This window comes from Condylura cristata, unplaced genomic scaffold (genome assembly GCF_000260355.1).
Source record: "Condylura cristata isolate star-nosed mole 26May11 unplaced genomic scaffold, ConCri1.0 scaffold00017, whole genome shotgun sequence".
Lineage (NCBI taxonomy): Eukaryota > Metazoa > Chordata > Mammalia > Eulipotyphla > Talpidae > Condylura > Condylura cristata.
In genome coordinates, this window is record NW_004567118.1 from 12,126,725 (window position 1) to 12,145,614 (window position 18,890).

The window sequence follows — 18,890 nt, forward strand, 5'->3', positions numbered from 1 at the left end:
TCTCTTTGCGGCCACTCTTACAGATCTGTGATAATAGAAAGGCACAGTGGTATGAACCTCAAGGAAGTCTTCTTAAGCTACTGGTGATTTAACTCAGAATGCTGCCATCTGCAACCCTTTGTTTTTATATCTTGGACCAGCAGATGCACTGTGCTAACTAGTGGAATGAGCCTGCACTTCACAGTAGAAAGTTACTGGTAGGTGGCAAAACAGCTCAGAGATGGGGATGTGAGGGATGGGAGAGTCTGATTCAGTTTCTATATACATGGTACATACACATACATACTATAGACACAGCAACATCACACAAAACCAATCATTTCCATGGGATTCGATTCAGTAGCTCAATCGCTTGAATAATTAATATGGGACTTCCTTCATTACACAGTCATATGCACTCACACTGACCAAAGGCCTTTAGGCAATGTGGCCTGAGTGAGGGAGATCAGTATAAATTGAAACCTCCACTTCCCACAGGACTAGTACTCACAATTCTCAAATGCTTTCTAAATACTGGTTATCTAGGAGCCTAGGGGGTGAGGAGAGGGGGGAGAAAGGAATAAGGATCATCTCATAAGCTGAGAAAGAAAGGTGTTTTCAGAATTCCGAGTTCATCAGTGGGCTGCTGTAGCCCATAGCTGATTTAGAATATGTTCTACTTTGAGGATTTTTGTCGAAGTTACACATCCCTGATGTCCACTGATAAGTCAACAACCAGCTAGGTGTGTTGAGGGAGCGAACTGGCGCGCTGGCCTCGGCAAGCTGATGTCACTGCACATTGGGCCCCTGAAGGTTCTGAGGCTCCATTGGTGGCCACTAGTTCTTTGCCTAACATTTGCTAGGCCCAGGTAAGAACTGAGAGAAATGTGCTCCATGTCTAAATAATTAAAACTGAAAATGAACTAACAAATGATTGAATAAAACATATTCCAACTCACTCCTTTAACAAATATAGCTTCATCACATAAACCCATTACTTTCATGACATCATAATCACAAAACATCCACAAGATGGTGGCTTTTATGTGACTGAAAGACAGCAAAATATTCACTAGTAAAAATAACTGAACTATTTCTTTTTTTAAGATTTATTTATTTATTCATATGGAACTGGGGTACAGGTCAGAGATGTGGAGGGTGAAAGGATTCATCAGAGACGGGCGCAGAACAGGCAGATCGATGAAGTACACTGCTGAGGGGAGCAGCAGGTGGGTCAGGAGAGGTCTGCCTCGCCATGTGGATCTCCTCTGGGGCAGGCAGGAATTGAACTCATGCGAAGTGGTTTTAGCTTCTTAGTGCTGTGGTTTAACCCGCTGCGCCACCAGGGAGGGCCCTGAACTTAACTATTAATGCAGATGTAAAAGCCATGACTTTTCACTTCAAATTCCTTGTTTTTTTTTCCCTTTTGGTGGTCCACCCCTTCACCTACCCATCCAGCTACACATCCGCCCACTCATTCTGCATTATTTTCCATGACTTTTGACATATATGACTTTTATAATAGCAAATAAAGTGAATTATAATACTTCTGCTCATATTTTGTGATATCATCTAAGTAAACTGAATCACTAGATAAGATTTGCTTCTAAGTATGCCATGAACGATTTCTTTTCTTATTTTAAAACACATTAAACATCTCGTTTTGTGTTCTCTATTCTACATGGTGTTCATTTGATGCATTCTTCAATGTATATTACACATTGGACATTTCTGCCTCACATTTTGAAATCATATTCATGAAACCTAGAAAATTTTCATTGTTTTCTGTAAGTATTGAGCTACCATTGCCATAAAGGCATCATTATTCTTGATTACAGATTAGGCACTATTATAAGAACATCATATATCACATAACAACATCATTTCTCTCTGTTGAACACTGTTTTTGTTTTGCAGTTTATTCAGTCTTTAAAAAAAAGTTCTAATAGTTGTATATGCATATTCTGTGTGCAAGTGATAGTTCACTTTAGTCAAGAACCTAAGTGTCTCCAGACACAAACACTGGACACAAACTTGATCTTGGGGATTAGTTGTGAAACTGTCACAGTGATAACTATATATTTGTTTTTGGAGTTAGGACAAAAAACATATAAAAACTATTTCTATAATTTATTTCTCCATCTAAGGTAATTTTGCTGTAAAATTAAATACTAAATTTTCTGTCATGTTCATGCAATGGAAAAATTGTAATCATTAATTTGAACTGGATTGCATTTTGCTAGGAACATATTTACACTGTCAGAATGATGTGACAGTCATTTTTGCATTTGGCTGTCTGAGCTATGACTTTGTTATGAATAATTCTTTTGTTGTTCTTATTGTCTTAAACAATTACTAAGTCCTCATTTAGTGAAGCATGTGAAATTGAAGGATTTCATTTAATCTTTTCAAATAGTGATTCTGAAGATTTTTTGTTTATTTTCATGTGTTTAGCATTGAAACTTTTATTAAGTAAATAATTTGTAAAGTCCTGTCTGCAAATTTTTGTGGCTCATGATCAGCAGAAGTCTGCTAGTATTCAGATTTTAAGAATGTAAGCAGACTGATTGAGAAACTACTTGCTATTTCCTTTTTTTTTCAGTCTTTGTCTTTTCTGAGCTCCATTTTTAGATTTCCTATCTCTATATTATCTTGATTCACTTAAAATTATTTGAATAAAGCTGAAATTTATATTTAAAGTTCTGGCAAATTTATGTTTTATTAAAATTACAAAATTCCTAATTCCAGTAATGTGTATCTAATGGCCATCATATTTGTCCATCTAGTTGCTAGTTCATATACTGTTTCATGAATGTTGCATCTAGAACTGCATGTTCTACAAATTTAAGAGTAGTATGATTATAGAATGCAACAAAATATTCCTTATCTGCCACTTACAACTGTTGTGAATCCCAGACCACTGGGAAATGTCTTGTTATTCAAGAATCTGTTGCAAACATGCTATCAGGGACTAAGCATTTGACAAGTGGATTGATGTTATTTTTTCCCTCAAGTGCTTCCTGCTTATACTCTGAAGCAGTCACTAGCCCCAGCAACTGCACAACTTGCAAATCTGGCCATTTGGTCTCAGTCCCTTTTTGTTTGGAGGACATAGTGGTAGAAATGCAAAAAAGAAATTTCTTGGGACCCAAACAATGGTAAGTCCTGAGAAAAAAGGTTTAGGGCTTATTGGTAGTATTGTGTCAGCACTAAGTACCAAACCCGAAGTGATAGGCACATTATATTCCTTAATACACCTATCTGTTGGGTTTGTGATGAGTGGGGCTCTTCAAGCCCCATTGTGCAGGCCCCTTTTGTCTGGGTTAAGTGGCCATTTTGGGTTTTGTCTTAGAAACTATAAAGATATCTATGGAGAGCAGGATCTCTGGCTGACCAGGAGAAATGACACATTCAGATGATATTTGTCAGAAAAGACAGGACATAAGGCTAGTGAAGTTTATTCTTCCAAGTCCTATTTGCACAGATTTTCCAAGAACCATGCCTAATTTTATAGTATTTTTTTCTTAAAAATGGCCCCCAACCCACAAGACTTAAGAAAAACTTAAGACAGGAGACCAAGCTCCAAGCCAGGCAGCTGCAGGATAGTTCCAGAAAGATCTGCCCAACCCCCCAGCACAATGCTGAGGTACCGAATGGGGACCAGAGGTAACTGAGCAGTTTACTGAGCAGCAGAAGGCCAACCCAGTCAGTTTTCACGGTGATGTCAGATTCATTCGTGTCTCTAGAGCAGTGCTGGCCAATAGAAATACAATGCAAGCTGCATGTATAATTTTTAATTCTTTGATAGTTACATTTACACAATAAGTGTGTTAAAGTAATTTTACAATACATTTTGTGTAATCCAATGTATCCAAAATCTTAATAAAGTTATTACAATCTGATGAGTGTTTTCCATTGGTTCAGCCCCTCAGTACAGAGTACCTGCATTTCAATTGCTCCAAGTTAGTGTTAGTGTTGGGCAGCACAGCTCTACATCATACCTCTGACTCTACCTACCAGTTGGTGCTACTGGCTCCTGCATTAGCTTCCTATTGCAGTCATAACAAATCAACCCAAATTTAGTGGCATAAGATAACACCGATTTTTCTCTCACTGTTCTGGAGGTCAGAAGTCCAAAATGGGTCTTATGGGTTAAAATGAAAGCACTGGTCGGGCTGGCTCCTTTCTGGAGGTGTTTCCTGACCTCATGGCCCCACATCACTTTGACCTCTGTTTCCACAGCCACCTCTTCTCTGACTTTGAGCCTCCTTCTCTTACAATGGCCTTGTGGTTATACTGGAACACATAGAAGATCCAGCATCATCTTCCCATCTCAAAATCTTAATTTAATGACATCTGCCAAGTCTCCTTTAGCATGTAAGGAATGCATAGTTGCTACATTTGGGGGATTAAGATGAGGACGTCTTTGGGGGGCACTACTTGGTCTATCACAGATGCTTAGGAGAGACTGAGACATTATTTTTTTAAAAAAGATTTTATTTATTTATGCACACAATACTGGGGTACAAGCCAGAGGTGCAGGGGTGAGAGGATTCATCAGACAGTGTGGGCAATAGAACAGGCATATTGACTGAAATACGCTGCCGAGGGAGCAGCAGGTGGGACAGGAGAGGTCTGCCTCTCTATGTGGGTTAGCTTCCTGGCCGGGGATCAAACTGCTGCTGTGGTGGCTGCAGCTAGCTGCATCGTGCTGTGCTATAACCTCTCGCACCACTAGGGAAGGCCCAGACAGACTTTAGAGAAAGATATTAGCCAAAATAGCCTAAGTAGGTTCAGGATAAGATGGAATGACTCCATTCTGTCCAGGAAGACAATTCAATGGGAATAAAAGTGGGAGCAGAAGGCACTGAGCGTTCAGGTAGAAAGCCAGTGTAAGGTCTTCCCAAACAGCAGACTCCCTGTTTTATGTTTGCTTGTTTTTGTTTTTCCATTTAGGAAGCTTGTCACAGTTATCAGTCCCAGAATAGAGCTTCTCAAAAAAGCATATTTATACCACACCACCTTCCCCCCATTATTTGTGATGTGGAGATATACCTCCTCAGTGCACAAATCAGACAACTCTCATGGTGTGCTCGGTGACAGAGTGAATTAGTGGAAAACTGCAATATTCACTGAATGGAAAAAATGTATCTTTCATTTTCAAAAAGGAATACTATTAAAATGTGACTGTGCACCTGCCAAAGGATTTACCATTAAACATGTCAGGAAATACATCCTAAGACAAAAAGATAGTAAAACCTGTAATCACTAGAACAACAAAGATATGCTGCTCTAACTTCTATAAAACCAGCATAAATGATTATACGAGGGAGTCCAGTGAGCTACAGAGAAACATGAAAGTGCTGTTGGATCACACATTTGAACTGCAGCCAAACTTGATGGGTCTAATGTGGGCAAGGAGAATCCTGTGAAACTTGTTAGAGCTTAGGATGCCTCATATGCAATGACTGGTGATCCAAGATACCTCACAGACACAGAGGTATTTAAAACGATGTCTGTGAGTCAGTACTTCCAGCGTTCAAAACTAGTATTGGTAATGGTCACCTGGTTTAGAGCATTGAAGGACCAAGGCACAATGAAAGGGGGAGGGAACCTGGCACTTGACACATCCATCACCGTTGGCCCTGGGAAGGCAGCTTACGGGTGTGGGAGCCAGGAGGTTGTCAAGTTTGGCAGGCAGAACGAGGAACTGGGGAGCAGAACCACTGGCGATAAGGAGCTGTGTTGGGAGCACTAGGTCATCTGACCAGATGAGAGCTGGAGCGAGGGTAGCAACAGAGAGGGTAACAAATCCACACCCTCAGCATTCTTAGATGCCACAGTCACCATTCAAAATGCTTTTGAGTGACCTTAGAGATCTGTGACATACAGTCATTTGTTATTTTGCCAGGACAAGTATCTGAAACACCTGAGCACTAGCTGAATAAATGACAAACATTCTGTCTCACCATGACTTGGTGGTTCTTTGCTTACGGTTGGCTAAGCACAATCCTTCCTTAGGTGATAACAAAATAACAATAAGCATAATGTTGTTGTTTTTTCTCCTTTGGAAAAGAAAGTCAGCTGCTGATGCTGAAGTTAAATGAAAGAGAATTTCAGGGAAAAGGTGAAATGTAGCTGAACATCAAACTTGGCTGTGCTGGGCATGAAGGGATGAACAGGTCCACTTGCAATCTATACAAAAACAAAAAACAAAACAAAAACTGGGCCCTCCCTGGTGGTGTAAGGGGTTATAGTGAAGCATTATGAAGCTACCTGCAGCCATTGCAGCAAGAGTTCGATCCCTGGCCAGAGAATGACCCACAAACCCACAAGGCACTGCTCCCCTCAGCAGTATGTCAGCCCATCTGCCCATCTGCTCCCCACTCTGTCTCTGGTGAATCCGCCCCTCCCTGCCCTGCACCTCTGGCCTGTACCTCAGTTCTTGTATGCATTAATAAATAAATCTGAGGCCCTCCCTGGTGGTGCAGCGGGTTAAAGCACAGCACTGAGAATCTAAAGCCGCTTCCGCATGAGTTCGATTCCCGCCTTCCCCGGAGGTGACCACATGGCGTGGCAGACCTCTCCTGACCCCGCCTGCTGCTCCCCTCAGCAGTGTACTTCGTTAATCTGCCTGTTCTGTTCCCCACTCTGTCTCTGGTGAAGCCTCTCGTCGCCCCTGAGCCTCTGGCCTGTACCCCAGTTATGTATGTACAAATAAATAAATCTTTAAAAAATAAATAAATAAATAAATCTGAAAAAAAAAAAAAAACTAAAAAAGAAACTGAAGCAACTGTTTGAGTATGGCACAAAAGTGGTCATCAAGGGAGAGTTAAGTTTTAATGAAAGTTGAAAGGAGGTGAATATGTGAGTTTAGATACAAAAAGTGAGAGACCCTTTGCTTCTGGAGAATGAGTCATGTACAAACACCTTAGGATTCAAGATGGCTTCGACAGGTATTTGCTGAAGGGTTTGTTGCAATTGGAAATCAAACTTGTAGGAGCTGATATGAAGGAAGCATGTTAGTAGGTAGCAACCGTTGCACCTGGCTGGAGTTCAAAGGTACAACCTGGGTGGGGTTTGGCTAAGGCCAAAGCAAGACTTCATTCTAGGAGGCCTAAAGAGAATATTCAGCAGATAAGCAAGGGGCACTTTCAGCTCCAGGAGAAGGGCAGAAGCCAGCCAAGAGAAGCTAGGTCAGGGCAAGAAGACAAAGCTGACTTCAGAGGAAACTTTGTGCTGTGTCTCCACGCTAAATGTCCTTACACTCCCTTTCTAAAGTTAGAATTGGTCCTAAAAATTGTGACAGGACTGAGCCTACAGACTTGGGAGGAGGATGAGGCTCTCAGCACAAAGATGAGGGCTCAGAGATAGGAAGCTGGGAGAGGGAGAGAAAAGGCGTTAAGAGCTACTGGAGACTCAGGGTCAGTCAGAGGTCGCAGAACCCCACACACATGCTTCTTTCCTGGAACTCTACATGAAGTTCTTAATAGTGGCTGTCTGGGTCAAATTTACAGCAATTTGGACTGTATAAACTTGATCAGCATTTCCCAGAATTCCCTTCTCTGTATGCTTTCCAGGTAGGAGTTGCCCAAAAGATGAATGTGCATAATATGTGGAATGTGGAGGTGAAGCAGCAGCACTATCCTCTGAAGGTGCTGTGGCTAGAAGTGGTCACCGAAAGATGTAGAGGGTTCCCTGGGTTCCAGCTGGTCCCCACTCTCCTGTGCTCCTGATCCAGCTCTTTTTACCAACCACTGCCCCTATTATTCAACAGCAGCTACACTCATCATCAGATGATAGTCATTAGCCAAGGTGGTGGTTACTGAGAGGCACAACTTCCCACTGACCTGACATGAGCCTCACCTTGCCACCCCATTTTGGACTGGATGTACTTATTAGCTTCTCAGGCTCATAAAATGGTGACCTCTTCTCTGAGCCCCAATTTTCCTTCTTTATTTTTGTCTATCAGCTCTTCCCACCATGGTGCAAGGTCTCCTTTCTATAACAACTTCCTTATCCCATAACTTGTAGCATTTCTGCTTCCCTCTTTTAAAAATCCTCTGATTTTGGGCCCTCCCTGGTGGCGCAGCGGGTTAAAGCACTGCACTAAGAAGCTTAAGCCACTTCTGCATGGGTTCGATCCCCGCCTGCCCCGGAGGAGATCCACATGGCGTGGTAGACCTCTCCTGGCCTGCCCGCTGTTCCCCTCAGCAGTGTACTTCGTAGATCTGCCTGTTCTGCTCCCCACTCTGTCTCTGGTGAATCCTCTCACCCTCCGCATCTCTGGCCTGTACCCCAGTTCTGTGTGAATAAATAAATCTTAAAAAAAAAATCCTCTGATTTTATCACTAGTAGCCTGTGGAGAGCTTGGAATATCTAAGCACCATAATTCTCCATAATAATTCCCCCCGCTTTCACAGTTAACATTTCTTTCTTTCTTTTTTTTTTTTTTTTTAAAGATTTATTTATTTATTCATACAGAACTGGGGTACAGGCCAGAGGCTCAGGGGCGGTGAGAGGCTTCACCAGAGACAAAGTGGGGAGCAGAACAGGCAGATCGACGAAGTGCACTGCTGAGGGGAGCAGCGGGCGGGTCAGGAGAGGTCTGGCTCGCCATGTGGTCTCCTCCCAGGCAGGAGGCAGGCGGGAATCGAACTCATGCGGAAGTGGCCTCAGATTCTCAGTGCTGTGCTTTAACCCGCTGCGCCACCAGGGAGGGCCATTTATTTATTTCTTACTGAAAATCGTAAGGTCCATGGAAACATTTTGCAAAGTGTGCTCCATCAATCAAGAGATGGTTTCCAGGGCCCTCCCTGGTGGCACAATGGGTTGAAGCACAGCATTACAAAGCTAGCTGCAGCTGCTTTAGCAAGAGTTCCATTTCCGGCTAGGGAGCTGACCCGCATGGAGCAGCAGACCTCTCTGGTCTTGCCCGCAGCTCCCCTCAGCAGTGTATTTCAGTCAGTCTGCCTGCCTGTTCCGCTCTCCATTCTGTTTCTGGTGGGTCCTCTCATCCTCTGCACCTGTGGCCTGTACCCCAGTTCTGTATTGCATAAATAGATAAATCTTTTAAAAAAAGAGAGATGGTTTTCATATTTTATATATGCTTTTCTTGGAGATTCACAAAGAATCTGAGAAGCCCTACAAGAAAACCTCTACAATGTGGATAAATCCTACATTCCAAACTTCTTTTATCACAGGACCCCTTTATAGGCAGTATCTTCCAACCTCCTGAGGAACTGCAGGAGCTCTTCTTACAAGAGCACACATGGAAAGGATGCTCTCAGGACACCATGAGGATTGGTTAACTCCACGATTTTCTCAAACAAATCTAGTGTCTCTTTCTCTATATCCCATGGAAGTAAAGCTAGATAGGACAAGGCTATACTTTTTCTTTTTTTTTACTCACTAGTCTTTAGCAATGACTGCCTATGAGTTAATGCCAGCATTAAAAAAAAAAAAAGAAAAAGAAAAATAGTCACATTTTCACCTTATGAAAGTACCCACGACTGTTCCTCTGAAAAGGTCCACAGCTGGCCCCAGTGGGAGATTGTCCCTGTAACTCTATCAGTATCTTTTGATTGGCATAGAAATCACTTCTTTTTTTCTGCTTCCATTTCTATTCCTGCAAAACTCCAGGTCATCAGCTCTTATACCATGCCTTCTTTTTTTTTCTTCTTACTTTGTACAGAACCAAAAGTGTTTATAGAAAACTGTCCTTCTTTGTCCTGGATTATGTACAGAGTCTACATGTTTGTCAGAGTGTAGGTAAATAAATGGAAATAGAAAAGACCCATAAGCAGGAATCTTATATTATTTATTTATTCTTCCCTCTTCCCCCATTTAAAACAATACTATATTTGCAGAGCACTATAGCATTTTTAGGGGGAAATCTTTTCTCACACATCTCCTTTACTATCCTTGAAATAAACCCAGCATTGTCACGAAATAATTTGACTACTTTCATGAAATAATTTGAAAAGTAACTTTTTCTACACCTCAACCTGGTGATTTAGGTCTTTGATTTTAAATTTACAAACTGCAAAACAGATACAAATACTAGTGTTTTTGGTTCACACTGCTGCATATTTGATATAAGATATGACTGTAAGATATTTGACTACCATTCATTCAGGGTGTTGATTCAAAGACCTTTTCTGAGATCATTCTTTAATTCCAGCTCACAGAGACGTGCTTAAAAATTTATAAGGTTATAAATTTATAAATAAAAAGCATACAAATCTATATACAACTGTTTAAGCATTTAAGTTAGAAGTCTCCCTTTAAATGAATTATAAGTTAAGCAAACTACTATGTGTGTTTTGGTCTTTTTTTTTTTTTTTAAGATTTATTTATTTATGCAACAGGAACTGGGGTACAGGCCAGAGGTGTAGGGGAGGGAGGGGCGGATTCACCAAAAAGAGAATGGGCAGCAGAACAGGCAGATGGGCAGCAGTACACTGCAGAGGGGAGCAGTGGGCAGGACACGAGACATCTGCTGTGCCATGTGGTTCACTCCCTAGCTCGAGATTGAACTCGTGCTGCAGTGGCTACGGATAGCTTCATAGTGCTAGGCTTTAACCCACTGTGCCACTGGGGAGGGCCTGCTACATGTGGTTTAAGATGAAAAATTATTTAACATGCAAGTATAATATGGTTACAAAATTTTGATATTTAAGTTATCTTCAAAGCTGTTTATTATGAACATTATCAAACATTCCCTTTGTTTCTGCTTCTGACTGACTGGAAGAAAGGATCGAGGCTTAAGCGACTGAAAATTTCTCTATGTGTTTTTTTGTGACCACTTAGAGAGGGGTGAAATCATGTACTTGAGAGTCCAAACTAAGATAAGAAGGTTTGGGCCTCACTGGTGGTGCAAGGGGTTAAATTGCAGCACCATGGAGCTACCCACAGCCACTACAAAACAAGTTCAATCCCCAGCCAGGGAGCCGACCCACATGGCGCAGCAGACCTCTCCTGTGTCTCCTGCTGCTCCCTCAGCAGTGTATTTCAGTCCATCTGCCTGTTCTGCTCCCCACTCTGTCTCTGGTGAATCTTCTGCCCACCTCCCCCTCCACCTCTGGCCTGTACCCCAGCTCTTGTATACATAAATAAATAAATCTTAAAAGAAAAGGAAACACTAGTTAAAAAAAACACAGCGGTAAGAAGTCTGATTTGAAATCAGAACTAATCTCCTGCTCTGCTAGACACAGCTTGAAAACTGCCATAAACCTCTGATGGAGGATTTCCCATGAAGAGTTTGCACCTTGATGTTTTGGAAAAAGCCAAAGATGTGACTTTCACTTCTGTAAAAAAAAACAAAAAACTGCATCTTTGCTACATTCTCTATGGTGAATATGGCTTTTCCTCCTTTCCCATAGATTCTGCCTATCACCCTGGACAGGTGGTCCCCTTTAGGGACTTCACATCTGTAATTTCAGAAGACTACAGGAGGCGGTCATCCAACCAAATGAGGCCCAGAGCCGTCCTCCACCTGAAACCCGAGAACAAAGGCTTTCACAGAATCAGCTGCTTTGTCAAAGGGCTGACTGACATCCTTGGGTCTTTTACAAGTCCTGATTTCTACATTTCTCAATTTGAAGTTAAAATGTATCTGAAGTCCCAAATGTTTGCAACAGGAGTAAATATCTTCACCCAGTTCTCTTTTAAGGGTGTACATGTTAGCCGAATCTGTTATTTTCCTTATTTCTTCTTTCCCAGCCAGGAAGGCATTCGTGTAGAGGGATGAAGAATGACCTTTCTGCTGCCCTGGTCTCTTCCTGTCCATGCACCCAGCATCCCCACCTTCCCTGCCTGCCAGCTGGCCACCTTTTTGGGTGACCTGGATGCAGCTGTCCCTGTGCTCTGTGACCCATCTCTGTCTCTATCCCCAGGAACTTCCAGGCACAGCAGGGCTTCTGGTTCTAACACTGCACCAGGCCAAGCTCACCTTGCAAGATTTACCTGTTTACCTGTTTGCCAGCAAGTTTGCCCAGAACATTATCTTACTTAATGAAAAGACTTCTAATTATGTAGGATTTCCTTATATTGCTATTTCTTATCAGAGATAGCATTTACTAGATCATTTGAAAGGAAGGATGAGTGTCTATCTCATTGGGACTCACCTTTGCATACATCAAAATCATTTGTGGAACTCTATAAAAAAATATAAATAACTGGGCCCTATTTGGGACCCTCTGAATTAAAATTTCTGGGCAAAAGCTTAAGCCAGTAGTCTTTTAAAAAAACTCTGCAATTTATTCTGCATTTATTATATGACCTTTCTTTCTCAATAGATCATTTTTCAATATGATTTTTCCTAAAACTTTCTGCTTTGATTTAAAATAACAGTAAAGACTATTTTTTTAAAGATTTATTTATTTATGCATACAGAACTGGGGTACAGGCCAGAGATGCGGAGGGTGAGAGGCTTCACCAGAGACAGAGTGGGGAACAGAACAGGCAGATAGAATAAGTACACTGCTGAGGGGAGCAGCGGGCGGGCCAGGAGAGGTCTGCCACGCCATGTGGTCACCTCCGGGGCAGGCGGGAATCGAACTCATGCGGAAGCGGCTTTAGATTCTCAGTGCTGTGCTTTAACCTGCTGCGCCACCAGGGAGGGCCAAGACTATTTTTTAAAAATCAACTTCAAATCCATTTCCCAAGGAAATGTTTCATGTGTTTGTCTCTCTAGTCCTGATTCATGTAGAAACATTTTTTGAATTCCAAATCTATCTCTTATTTTACTTAAATTTTTTTTTCATGTTGATAATTGTGATTTTAGGAATTGCATATTTTATCAAGTGTTTATTTGCATCAGAATTTAGCTAATCATTGCCTTATAATATTAGACATTTAAGCTGTTTCTGTTTTCAGTGGCTTTAGAGAAAACGTGATAACGAACTTGATGTATATGGATTTTGCTTTTCTTTTGAATTAATTCCCTTGAGATAATTTTCTGGAAATCTGGTTACTGGGTCAAAGGATAAAAACGTTTTTTATGACTCTTGTTAATGATTACTAAATTGTTTTCTAAAAGACTGAACCGATTCACAAAGCCATGCCTCAACATCATGGATAACTGCTGAGGTTTTCAGGGGGTGGGCAATAGCAGAGGTCTGTGGGAGTTCCCATGACAGACAGGAGAAATGACTCCAAATCTACCAGTCATATTACCTTTCTGAAGAAGGCAAGAAACTGACAAAAAAAAAAAAAAACCAGCATTACAGCCTGTTTCAACAATCTTATCTACCATGTGCCAGAGCTTTCCTTGCATTCTGTCAGATTCTCAAAATAACCTTGGGATGTTAGGTCTTACTGCCCGGATTTATAGGAGAGGAAAGAAAGGGAAGAGAGGCTTAATAATCTGCCCAATGGATATCCAGCAAGTTAGTACTAAAAGGATGATTTGGACCCTGTATTTTACTACTACTATACATTACGTTTCACACCACTGATTTCTAAAACAACCACAGAATCTTACCGATTAAGTCATAAGTTGACTATAAAATGGAATGTAATAGATGTTGTAGATTAAAGATCTTAATTCTCTGCCTCTTCTCCCACCTATAGATCTATTGATGTTCCCCTTGACTCTGGGTTTTCCTGATGACTTCTTTTGACCAACAGAATGTAGCATAAGAGACGTCTCCTGGGTCTCAGTCTAGGTCTTAAGGCAGCTTCAGTTTTCACACTCTTAGAATCCAAAGCCACTGTATAGAGAGGTCCAGCTTCCATGCTGGAGATATCACTGGAGGGAGAATCAAATGCCTAGCCAGCTGAGCTGTTTCAGTCATTGCAACAAAGACACTGGATGGGGGAGTTATGCCAATTTCCTGTATCCTCCAATAACATGTGGAGCACAAACAAACCATACTGATGAGTTCACAATCAGTTGTTGTTAGGTCATTTCAGTCTTGGGCTGGTTTGGTATGCAACAATAAAATACCTGAAGCAATATATTTTGGTGACTGCCCAATGCAGAAAAAGTAGCAGTGATATATTCAGTCTTCCCTCACCCTAACACAAAGAGAATGAAACTCAATGACATTTACCAGCTCTCATCCTAGCTGCTTCCCTCAAGCACTGATCCCACTGCACACAGCTTTTATATATGTACATGTCTGCCTTCCCTGCCAGATTTGGGTTGTTCACCTTGGTAACCACAACATCATACATGAAGCCTGGCACAAAATACTTACTTAATACATATTCATTGAATGAATCTTATTTGCTCTTGATTGAGTAAAACACTTGAGTTGGAATAGTAGCTTTTGCTCAGTACTATACAAAGTATTTTATATGGGTGATCTCATTTACCCTTTCATAATACCCCCATGAAGTAGATCCTATAACTACCCATATTTTATAGATGAGCATATTGAGATGCTAGGTAACCTTTACTTGAGGTCACCAGGACTTCTAAAGTACCTGTGTGGAGCAAGGCAATAGGCTTTAGCAATAATGAAATGAGTGAAGCCATTGCAGTGGGTATGGACCCCCAGAGGGCTGAGTCATGGTAGAACAGCCCTGGCTTTGTTGAGACGCACTCCCAACTGCACAAGTAGCATGGAGGGTCGTGTACATTGTGTTCTGTATGAGGATATCCAGCCCAAGGGCAGGTGGTGGCTGCAATCCAGGCTGTATGATTGCACTCAGCTCACTATGGAGTCTGGCACGTGGCTATGCCATCTCAGGAGAGGGCACTTCTTGCCTAACTTGCACAGTGCTACTGTATAGGCTAGTGGCAGTCCTGTGTAGAAAATATTAGTCTGTGGGAAACTGTAGTGCTGACTGAGGACAGAGGTTATTAAGAAACTTGCCAGGTTTTAGAATAGAATAAGAAAATGGTTCCAGAGTTGGTAGGGGGTATGTAGAGGTTGGGGGGGGGTAATGGAAAATTTGGGTGCAGTGTTTCCTTGATCTCATCCTCTGGGAAGTTTCTATTTCCCTGCAGTTATTTGAGACTTCTGGATATTGAGGTTACAGGTCTTCCTGACTGCAATGGTGTACAGTATGCAAACTAACTAAATTAGCATTGCTGGGCCTCCCCAGTAGTGCAAGGGGTTAAGTCTCAGCACTATGAAGCTACTACAGCCACTGCAGCAAGAGTTAAGTCCCTCTTTCTTCCCCTCCTAGCCCGCCCCCCACCAAGCAGTGTATTTCATTAGATCTGCCTGTTCTATTCCCCATTCTTTCTCTAATGAATCCTCTCACTCCCACACCTCTGGCCTGTACCCAGTTCTTGTATGCATAAATAATTATCTTTTTAAAAAGTCAGCACTGCAATGACAGATTATAAACCTCACCACTGAGGCCTAGTGCACTTTTCTTATGCAGTCCAAAAAATTCAAATACCCATCACAGGCACTCAGCACAGTTAGTGGCCTCTTGGAGGGATCCCAACTAATGATCCAGAAAAAGATACCTCCCCTGAAATAAAATAAGGCAGGTAAATTTCTGATGATTTAATTCCTTCTCTAGATGCATGAGCTTGGCTGTAGTTGAAAGACCTAACCTAGCTTAGATAGAACTTCACCCACTTGAAGTAGCTTTCTTAGGTTCCACTTCTAAACTGAACTAGAAGAAGGTGGGAAGAGTGGAGAAGGCTCTGGGAAATGGCTAGCCATAACCCTACCAGATGCCAGAATTAAGATCTTAAATATTTAACTGGAAAATCCTTCCAAAAGTATGTAATAGTGGTGATGCCAGAGCCAGGGAGGTGCCTATTTGAGGCTGCATAGTCAGTCACTTGGGTGCTCTGTCTGTGAGACCATGGCACTTAGGGTCCAGTTGGAAGGAAAAGGACAGCCTCCTTTTCTCACATGCCAAATGATTCCATATTTGCTTGTATCATCTGGCATCAAGGGTACAAGAAAGGACAGTGTATCAGTTTCTGAGAGTTGCAATAACAAAGACAGCACCCTATTGTTACAGTTCTGGAGAAAGATAAAAGCAGTATAACTGCTGAAGCCGCTGAAGCCTCTGAAGGCTGTAGAGGAGACCTTCCTTGCTTCTTCCATTTCTGGTGGTTTGAGGGCAATCTTCGACATTTCTTGGCTTATCAATACATAGCTCCAATCCTGTGTCTACACAGGTTTCTCCCTGTTTTTGTCATCACATGGCCATCTTCTTTTAAGGACATGAATTATATTGAATTAGGGGCCCAATCAACTCTAGTAGGACCTCATTTTAATTAATTATATCTATAATAGCCCTATTTCCAAATAAGATCACATTTGGGGGTATTTGGTAGTAGGACTTCAACATATTTAGGTGGGATAGGGCATTGTACAATTTATAGCAGACAGTTCAGGTATAAAACTGCACCATGGATCTCTGACTCTGTCCAGCAGAAGTCCAGTGAGTTGGCCGTCCATGAGCTCCATCAGATTGTTTAGGTTAAAACCTAGCTCTGCTGTTATGTGACTAAAGTGCATAAAATGGAAATACAGTATAGCAAGAATATCTAGTTTTTGAAGTTGGTAGAGAATTAGGATAAAGTACTTTGCATAGTGCCAAGTATTAAGAACTCATTAAGTATTAGTCATTAGTATTGCAATCCCTCAATTTTTTTCATTGACTTTCCGGGCAGTAGATTATTTATTCTTCCCTGCAGACACTATGAAGCTATCAGCAGCCTCCACATCACAAATTCCATCCCTGGCCAGGAGCTCACCCACATAGCAAGGCAGACCTCTCCTGACAAAGACACCCCACCCCCCAGCAGTGTATTTCAGTCAATCTGCCTGTTCTGTTCTCCACTTTGTGAAGATTCACTTTGTGAATCCTCTCAATCCCTTCCCCCACCCCAAACCCACCCCTCTGGCCTCCACCCCAGTTCTTGTATGCATAAATAATCTTAAAAAAAAAAAAAAAAAGAAATTTCAGAGGATTTGTGAATATCCTTGAAGTCAATTTATGCATCCTAGGTTAAAATCCCATAAACATAGTTTTGTCCATTTCAAGATGAGACTATAGTCTACTAAGGTAATCTATTTTCTTCATAGATCACAAATTCTTTTCACAGGATTTTCAAGCTGTATTTCCCACCCAGACCACTCTTCTAAGCTTCAAACTTAAGTATCCAACTTACTTTCTATTTGTACTTGGATATCACAAAAACACTACAAACTATATGGTTCCAAAAATGAAACAAATAATTATTTGCTCCTGTTTCCCTCCATCTCCATAACTGTAGCTCAGTTCACACAATAACTCAAGTAGATAACGGAAGCATCCTTGATTGAGTGGTGAGGGGGTGAACTCTTCTTACGCCCATAATATGAATGAGACTTGCTGCTAACTACTTCTAAAACACACCTTGAGTCCAAAACAGTCTCTTCTCCTGTGCCATGACTTTTAGCTCAGGTCATTTCTCACCTGGATACTGTAGCAGCAGCTCCATGCTTCTGCGCTGGTCTTCATCTAATCCATTTTTTCTACAGCAGTTACAGCTTGCTTTTAAAAACAGAAATTATATTGTGTCACTCTCCATATAACCATCTTCAGTGGTTTCCTTTTCATCCACTACAGGCATTTTTACTGAGAGCCCTTAATATACCAGCCCTCAAAAATTCCTTCACTCATGAAATAAAGTATATACAGCAGACCCTCAAATAATGTCCATTTCATTCAATATAATTTTGTTAGAACATTAATGAGGAAAAGGAAATTTTTTTTACTGACATGAATTAAAAGACATCATTTGAGGACATGGTTTTATTATAGTCATTTCACTTATAGTTACCTTTCCAAGAACCTATTGACAACATTAAGCAAGGATTTATAGTAAGGAGAGAGATAAGTGCCATGAAGAAAAGTAAAGAAGTGGTGAGAGACAGGAAAGTGTGCGTGTAATTACAATTTTAAGAAGGCTTCATTGAGAATAAGTGAACGTTGAGCAAAGGTCTTGAGAGGTGAGAGAGTGAGCTCCACAGACCATTCCAGTTGGAGAGAATAGTAAATGTGAAGGCTCTGAACTGGAAGTATGCCTGGCTTTGGGGCTGAACACAGTAGAATTAAAATCAGGTTTTACTATGGTTATAAGGATGTTCAGTTCCCTAACTGCCCCCTTAAATCTCTCCAGTATCCAACCCCCTTTCACACTCCTGGTTCCCTCTTCTTCCCCCCCATTATTCCATCCACACCGATCTTTCAGTTCACCAGAAGATGTTTTTGCCTCCTGTGTTGTCACGCCTGTTGGGAACACTCCCGAGCCCTAAACTCATTCATGTACACTTTGCAAGACTGACTTCTCATGCAATAGCTTGCAGTTTAAATTTCAACTTTAAATAGGCCTTTGCAAACCATTTCTTTCTTATTTTGGTTTCCTATTTGTTTCTTCACGACACCCACCACACCGCGCAGTTGAGATTCATTTATACCCTTTCTTGCCGGGGCGGCATTCCGCCCACTTGTCTGGGGGCAATTAATTTCTCCAAATGCGTGCGGAGTGAGTGGCTTACGACTCTTTTCCACTGCACTCATTCCAGAGCTCCTACCCATTTAGGGGAAGAGTGTGTTTCGTTTTCCCGGGTTGTAAAAAAGAAGGACAAGAAAGTCGCGCTTGAGTGGTGCTCTGTACTCCCAACATACAGCTATTATTGTGCAATTATTAACGTTCATCTAACTGTGCATTACAATGGAAAGAAGCTTCTGAGGAAGCAAAGGGGGGGCCCTGCGCCTCACCGTCTCCTGTCTCTCCCCGGGGGCTGGGTGCTGAGGAAGGCACAGGGCCTGCCTTCGCCACCGTCCAGCGCCGCGGTCACAGGGGCCGCCTCGGGTTTGCGCCGGCAGAGTGTGGGAGCCAGGACCGAGTCCCCAGCTCCAGGACCCCACTGCTCATCTCGCGAGAGCTCGAGCGAGGCCCTCTCCGGGCGGCGGCGGCGGCGGGATGTTGGCGGAGC

The 18,890-nt window shown here is 41.9% G+C and overlaps 1 pseudogene; it reads right to left on the bottom strand.

The window, feature by feature from the left end:
- Positions 1–11,169: 11,169 nt before the first annotated feature.
- On the bottom strand, positions 11,170–11,770 carry LOC101634245 (annotated as a pseudogene).
- Between the last annotated feature and the right edge of the window lie 7,120 nt (positions 11,771–18,890).